The sequence below is a fragment of the Eleutherodactylus coqui genome, chromosome 3, assembly GCF_035609145.1.
Source record: "Eleutherodactylus coqui strain aEleCoq1 chromosome 3, aEleCoq1.hap1, whole genome shotgun sequence".
NCBI lineage: Eukaryota > Metazoa > Chordata > Amphibia > Anura > Eleutherodactylidae > Eleutherodactylus > Eleutherodactylus coqui.
In genome coordinates this window covers 313,671,266-313,678,318 of record NC_089839.1, presented here as the reverse complement: position 1 = coordinate 313,678,318, position 7,053 = coordinate 313,671,266, and the positions used below count along the sequence as shown (strand labels likewise).

The following is a 7,053-nucleotide window of genomic DNA, read 5'->3' as shown; positions in this document are numbered from 1 at the left end:
GTTTTACGTCATTTTTTCCAGCTTTTGCATTTTTAACACACAAGTGTCATTAGAGCGTCTTCAGCTTTTCATGCGCATCAAAATAAAAGATGGAAGGTGCCAAATTGATGTCATTTAAAACTCCCATTGACGTCAGTGAGTGCATGAAAAAAAACGTACTGCACATACGCCATGTGAGCGCATTTGTTTGTTTTTTTATTTAGCACACCCATTAACTTTAATGGGCGATTCTGGTCCAAGAATTGAATGGGAGTAAGACATGCTGCAATTATTTTACAGGGATCAATGGCCCGGGTAAAATGTCACATTGGTTTTCATAGGTCTGAGTTCAAACTCGGACATTAAAATCACCCATTTGAATAAGCCGTTCATATATAATAATGTAAATTATCTTCTGTTTTAGGTTATGAAAGCTATAAAGACAGAAGAAGAATGGGGAGAACCTTACAAGCTGGAAATCTGGTGCACGGAAGCGAAAAAAGCTGATATTGCAGAAGGTTGACTCCTGTGTCCGCTATGGGACGTGACGGGTATGCGGTGCGTGGATATGAGAATGTTATCCCTGAGCCGTGCAAACATGAAATTATGCATCATAGAGATGGAACCCAAGAAAGGAAGAGAGTGTCAGTCATGTGTTATCAAGGAGCTGCACTTGGCATATAGAGGATCAGCCATTAGCTGTAGGCAGACGAATCAATGACCCCACCGCTCGTCACATACAGAGCCCTGGGGCTTATACTGAGCTGATAGTTAGGACAAACACAAACTCTTGGAAAGTTTTATTGTCAACGTCTTCTGACCTTATTTAAACCGGCACCTTGTAAATAAATGTGATGCCGGAGTTCACCAGAGGCCAAGTCTAGTACAGCAACCTCCTCCTGCTGTCTCTCCATCAGTAGGAAGACGTCTTGGGAAATCTGGATCTTCAGCATTGAGAAGTGAAGATTCTGCTGCACTAGATGCACAGATCAGAGTGTGAAGCCGTCAGACTCCATAGTTCATACGTAGTGACAGGTAAGTGTGAGCGGATCCCTCCGCACTGCGGTGTCACCGACATGTTGGGGCAGAGCATGCATCCTGCGACTTGTCCTTCTCTCTAATCACTGCTTCTATTCAGAGGGGAACTTGGTATCAAATCGCTCTAGAAAAGGTCACGTAATGTTGCTGAATTTACTTTATGTTGTGGACTATAAGAGATGAAGGCGTCCCGTGCACCAGGCTGTATGTACCTTCCTGGTGGCCCATATCCATGCTCAGAAGCCCTGAGCACCTGCACAGGGATGTGGCCAATGTACCTGATGATTGGGGCACCAGGACCTCCCGCTCCCCTCTATGTATACCACCTCAAAGCACAACATGTAGAACGGTTCTTACTGCTTTAGCCCCAACAGGGGAATGAGAGAGAATGGATCATCGTCTCAGGTGTCACCAGAGTAGAAGATCTCCTGGATGATAAGGTGCGCCCAAGATTACATGAAGGATGATCGGTAATGTACCTGAGAAGGTTGGCACAGCTCATGGCAGGCTGGCATCTTGACCAACTATGAGGACACAAGCTGGCGGCTCAGTGAAAGCAATAAGTGCAAGCTGAATGGTTTCTCTAATGTAAATGCAGGTCTTGTCGTGTCTGCAGCTTCTTACAATGCCGCTCTGCTGTCCAAGGAAACACAACAAGCCAAAAGTAGTAAAAGTCCCCAAAATGGAAAACATGACTGATAGTAACCCAGAAACCCGACTACAGCGCCAGCCATGTGAACGTACAACAATAGCCGCCATCAATACAGGCACTTCAAAGGACGTATTGAGAGTTCAATAAAAGACAAGAAAAGCAAATATTGACTTATTTCTCCAGCCGCATTTGGGCTTTAATTCCTTGGCATGGTTTCTGACAGATAGGGTTAACTGCATATCAGCCTTTACAAGTCAGATCTCAGTATCCAGCCTGCAGGCAGAACGGGGAATAGTTTCTGACAGTAACAACCTACAGCTGTCTTAACCCTGTGCTGGGATCTAGACAGTGAAGTGTCAGCTCCTCGGGGCAGCGCTCGCTGGGCTTTATGAAGTGCCGCAGTTCCTTTATATGAAGTCGGTTATCCTTAAATATGTCTGACCAAAAGTTTCCACCGCATCAAGTAGTTGCTGAAAGTTCACAGAACAGATCACAATGGGGAACGCAAACAGTCTTAGTACCAAGATGTACGGTAAAGCGCCGGATCCAGCGGCAGCAGCTCCAGTCCAGCGCACGGAGCGTGCAGCTTTATGTCTACGGGACAGGGTGTCTCTTCTACCCCGTGTTACCTGCCCATTGAGGGCGGTATAGGCTACTCGACACACCGCAAGCCGCAGTAAATTCCGCAACACAATCAGTCGGCTACCTGTGGATTTAGATGCAGAACTGAAAATGGCTTAAGACCTCCTGCAATTCACATCCAAATCTGCAGTTGGGGTTTTGGTGTGAAATTCTTTGGCTGTGGATTTGGCTGCGTCCTGCGGTGTAATTCCATCCCTGACTGCGGTGTGCGCCTCCTCCGCTTGCATCATGTCAGTGATCGCACTTACCTTGCTCGCCTGCCCTCTCTTGTATGCAGACTGATGCTTCTCTGATCCACCCCATGGCATGCTCTGGGATAGAAAGCCTTGTGCTGATCCTATCCTACGCTGAGCAGCTCCGATCTGCTCCCACCTCCCCGGGGGATCCCTCCCTATCCGCCTGCTGAGCATCTTAGTAGGAGAGACTTTACAGCAGCAGCCTGAAATGTCAGCAATACTTCAGGCTTTTCCACATCTTTCTCCCTGTGGATTTCCATTGTCTGTCGGATTTCTGTCCTATTTCTGCTTTAGATCATTAAACTCTCAGAAATGATTCTTCTTCTTTATCTGAAGTCGGCTTTTCTCAGACTTGAATCGTAGTTTTCTTTTTGATGCCCCGGTGTTGTATGATGCCATACGAAGGCACCTCATAGTCTTATAGTATGCAACCTTCTTTGGGGGGGTCACTTTTAGTCCTGGGGTCTGACAGCGAACCTTCGGTACAGGTGCTTGCCACTTAACCCTTTCCAATCCACTGTCTGACGTGATTGAAGCCTGTTTAACGTGACAGATTGAAGCCTGTACAGCTTCTGATGTCGGAAGACGTCCGGTAGGGTATTCTTACTGTATATTACTGAACGCTCTGTTGTCGGTGGCCTCTCCGGCATGTCACATGCTGCAGTACTGTCTCTAGCCAGCAGGTGGCGCCATTGTATAATGACAGAAAGAGAAAACTCCCTAGGAAACCCTGAATCCAAAATTGGATTGCAAAGGGTTAAAGGTAACGCTCTGGTTACGGGCCAGCATACTTCCCTAGGAGCAGAGGGGTATGGGTGCTATATTACCAGCATTTGTTGTTCTCTGCCGTCCCTCCGATCTGCAGCTTCAGCCCACATAATCCCCCGCACTGGAAATGTTAGACTACTAATGTACTATACCTGCTCTCTTATTGGTCAGAGCTGCTCATGTGATTAGCATTGGCCAATCAGAAAGCAGAAAAAAAGTGTTCGTTATGTAATTATAAAACTGCTGCAGCCATCTTGGATGTATGAAAACAGGACCCGTAGATCAGAAGGGCGGCAGAGAAGATCAAGTACAGGTAAGGAAATACAGTAAATCAAAGTTGCAAATATTCCAACCATAAACACGTGATCTGCCGCCTAACGGATAGACAAAAAAGAGGTCAGCACGCAAAAGGAAGCTTGAGCGAAACGCGCATCAGGGCGCAGCTTATAGGGTGCCACTATTGTTACGTTCATGCTCCTATTATTGTCCTGTACAGGTGAATATGTAGCACTTAATACGCTTGTATCATTGTCATCGTTGTGGACATGGCAGTGACAGCATCGGCTGTCTCCTGCAGGCACAGCTATCTTTGGGGAATTATTTCCTTTTTTTGGAATTCATCTCTTCTGTGATATTTAAATATAATTCTATTTAATAAAACCTAAAACCTTTTATATTGAGGCCTTTGCATGCCGACCTCTTCTGTGTCCGACAGGTAATATACCCTGTTGTCCCGGGACAGAATGTTGTCCTAAAACTGAGGGTCGATTTTAATGGTCACTAACTTTCCAACAAACTTGTGCTTATTTAATAGCCAGGGTGATAGCTATCAGAAGTGCGCTTACCTGAAATGATGTTTTTGTGCTGAAAATGTTCTGTAAAGTGCACACCCTTTTCTTGTCCACTACGTGTTCTCATGTGACGTTCATCTGTAGCAGCGGAGAAGTTGAGAGCAATTGCTGGAATGTATGGGAGAAGGGTTTGATGCTTGTTACTGTGTCATGATGCTTATAGAAGTTAAAGGGGTTGTCCCGCGCCGAAACGGGTTTTTTTTTATTCAATAGGCCCCCCGTTCGGCACGAGACAAACCCAAGGGATGGGTTAAAAAAAAAAAAGGTTTAATACTTACCCGAATCCCCGCGCTGCGGCGACTTCTTACTTACCTTACCAAGATGGCCGCCGGGATCTTCACCCACGATGCACCGCGGGTCTTCTCCCATGGTGCACCGTGGGCTCTGTGCGGTCCATTGCCGATTCCAGCCTCCTGATTGGCTGGAATCGGCACACGTGACGGGGCGGAGCTACGAGGACCAGCTCTCCGGCACGAGCGGCCCCATTCACCAGGGAGAAGACCGGACTGCGCAAGCGCGTCTAATCGGGCGATTAGACGCTGAAATTAGACGGCACCATGGCGACGGGGACGCCAGCAATGGAACAGGTAAGTGAATAACTTCTGTATGGCTCATAATTAATGCACGATGTACATTACAAAGTGCTGAACCCCACTTTCTTTCGCGGGACAACCCCTTTAATGGAGAAGGGAGGAGGAGTGAGACCGAAGCAGAGAGACTAACATGGACATGCCGCTGCCGCTAGTACTGTTTACTGTCTCAAAGCTACTGAAGGTCAAGAGGGATGTCGTCTCTCCTTAAGGAGAGCACCCAAAAAGTGTAGAGACACCTAGAGGGTGAGTGGGTCAGGGGATGGCATCATCTTTCCCCAAGGAGAGTACCCAGAAGGGGTGTGAGAAGACATCTGACAACTGAGTGAGGAGACTTATAAGGCCATGCAGGCTCCTCTGGTTAATTTATGTAATTAAGGAAGATGGAACAATACCTCTGCAGCGCCACCTATTGGATGGCAGCATTCCTTTAAATCAATGTACGACTTTTTAACAAGTCTGTAATACAATGATTGGTTTCCTATTCCCAATCATTGTTTTACAGACTTTTTTAAAAGTTGTACATTGGTTTGAAGGAATGCTGCCATCCAATAGGTGGCGCTGCAGAGGTATCGTTCCATCTTCCTTATTTGCATAAAGCTACTGAAGTCACATCTCTACTGCTGTGTAATGACCTCTATGCTTTTACTTATGAGGGTGTGCTACAAAGTGGTAGAGAAGAAGATTTCTTGCTCTCCTGTGTGTGCAGTGTATGGAGACATCATGGCAGAAGTCTACACCCTCCAGCTCAGGGAAGACTGAGAATTAGAGATGGAGCCTGCAGAAAGGATAACAGGTGATAAGTGCAGAATACAATTTATATAATGGCCATATATAGTGTTATTCCTCATCTACATACATGTCCACTTAAACTAAAAAGTCAAGTAAACTTACAGGGGTTGTCCCGCGCCGAAACGTTTTTTTTTTTTTTCAATAGCCCCCCCGTTCGGCGCGAGACAAACCCGATGCAGGGATAAAAATAAAACCGGGTAGTACTTACCCGAATCCCCGCGCTCCGGTGACTTCTTACTTACCTTGTGAAGATGACCGCCGGGATCTTCACCCTCGGTGGACCGCAGGTCTTCTGTGCGGTCCATTGCCGATTCCAGCCTCCTGATTGGCTGGAATCGGCACACGTGACGGGGCGGAGCTACGAGGAGCCGCTCTCTGGCACGAGCCCCATTCAGAAGACAGAAGACCGGACTGCGCAAGCGCGTCTAATCGGGCGATTAGACGCTGAAGATTAGACGGCACCATGGAGACGAGGACGCCAGCAACGGAACAGGTAAGTGAATAACTTCTGTATGGCTCATAATTAATGCACGATGTACATTACAAAGTGCATTAATATGGCCATACAGAAGTGTATACCCCCACTTTCTTTCGCGGGACAACCCCTTTAAAAAAAAGCCTAGCTGGAATAACACTACACGAAATCAGAAACGCTATCTTTTCTCCTTAGGGAAATCACATAGACGGTGAGTGGGAAGACTCAAAAGGCCATTCATGTTCCTCTGGGTAATATGCAAATAAGAGAGGTAGAATAATATCTCCACAGTACCACCTATTGGAAGGCAGCATTCCTTCAAGCCAAAGTTAGACTCTTTATACAAGCCTTGTAATAATGACTGGGAATTAAAATCAAAGCCAGCCTCCACATACATCTGTTTCAGGGTATATATCCTTCATCAGTGTACAGTAGGACTCTGGGTTTACTAGTGACAGGCCTGGGATGGGGGTCAGGAACGCTATCTTTTCTCCTTAGGGAGATCATCTAGACGATAAGTGAGGGGACTTGAGGGGACTTTGAAATATGCAAATAAGGGAGATGGGATAATACCTCCACAGTATCACCTATTGAAAGGCAGCATTCATTCAAGACAAAGTTAGACTTTTATATAAGCCTTGTAACAATGACTTAAATTGCATATTACCCAGAGGAGCATGAATGGGCTTTTGAATGGAGCTTGATGAAAACTTCACGGTGGAAACGTCTCCAATTTTATCTTCTGGTGGGGCAATAACATTGATTTACATTTAGCACCTATACATGCTGCCAGAACCTTTTCCTTTGCTGTCAGGAGCGGTGAATGTGTGAGGGCACACAAGGTGACTGAGGTCAGGACCCCCCGACAGACCACCAGTAGAGAGGAGTGTCTGACCAGACTGTTAGGGGGTGTTGGGACCAGTGGATGGGGACACACAAGGTGACCGGGCTCAGGACCCCCTACAGACCACCAGTAGAGAGGAGCGTCCGACCCGACTGTTAGGAGGTGTTGGGACCAGTGGATGAGGGC

At 46.7% G+C, this 7,053-nt stretch overlaps 1 protein-coding gene across 3 annotated transcripts in view; it reads right to left on the bottom strand.

Annotated features, from left to right (window-relative positions):
* ARTN (artemin) overlaps positions 1-4,264 on the bottom strand; it is a 48,393-nt gene extending 44,129 nt beyond the window's left edge. The window contains exon 1 of one of the 3 annotated variants that reach the window (XM_066597946.1): positions 4,161-4,264. The gene's annotated coding sequence lies outside the window, so the exon portion shown is untranslated. The other 2 variants (XM_066597945.1, XM_066597947.1) reach the window with 2 other exon arrangements.
* Between the last annotated feature and the right edge of the window lie 2,789 nt (positions 4,265-7,053).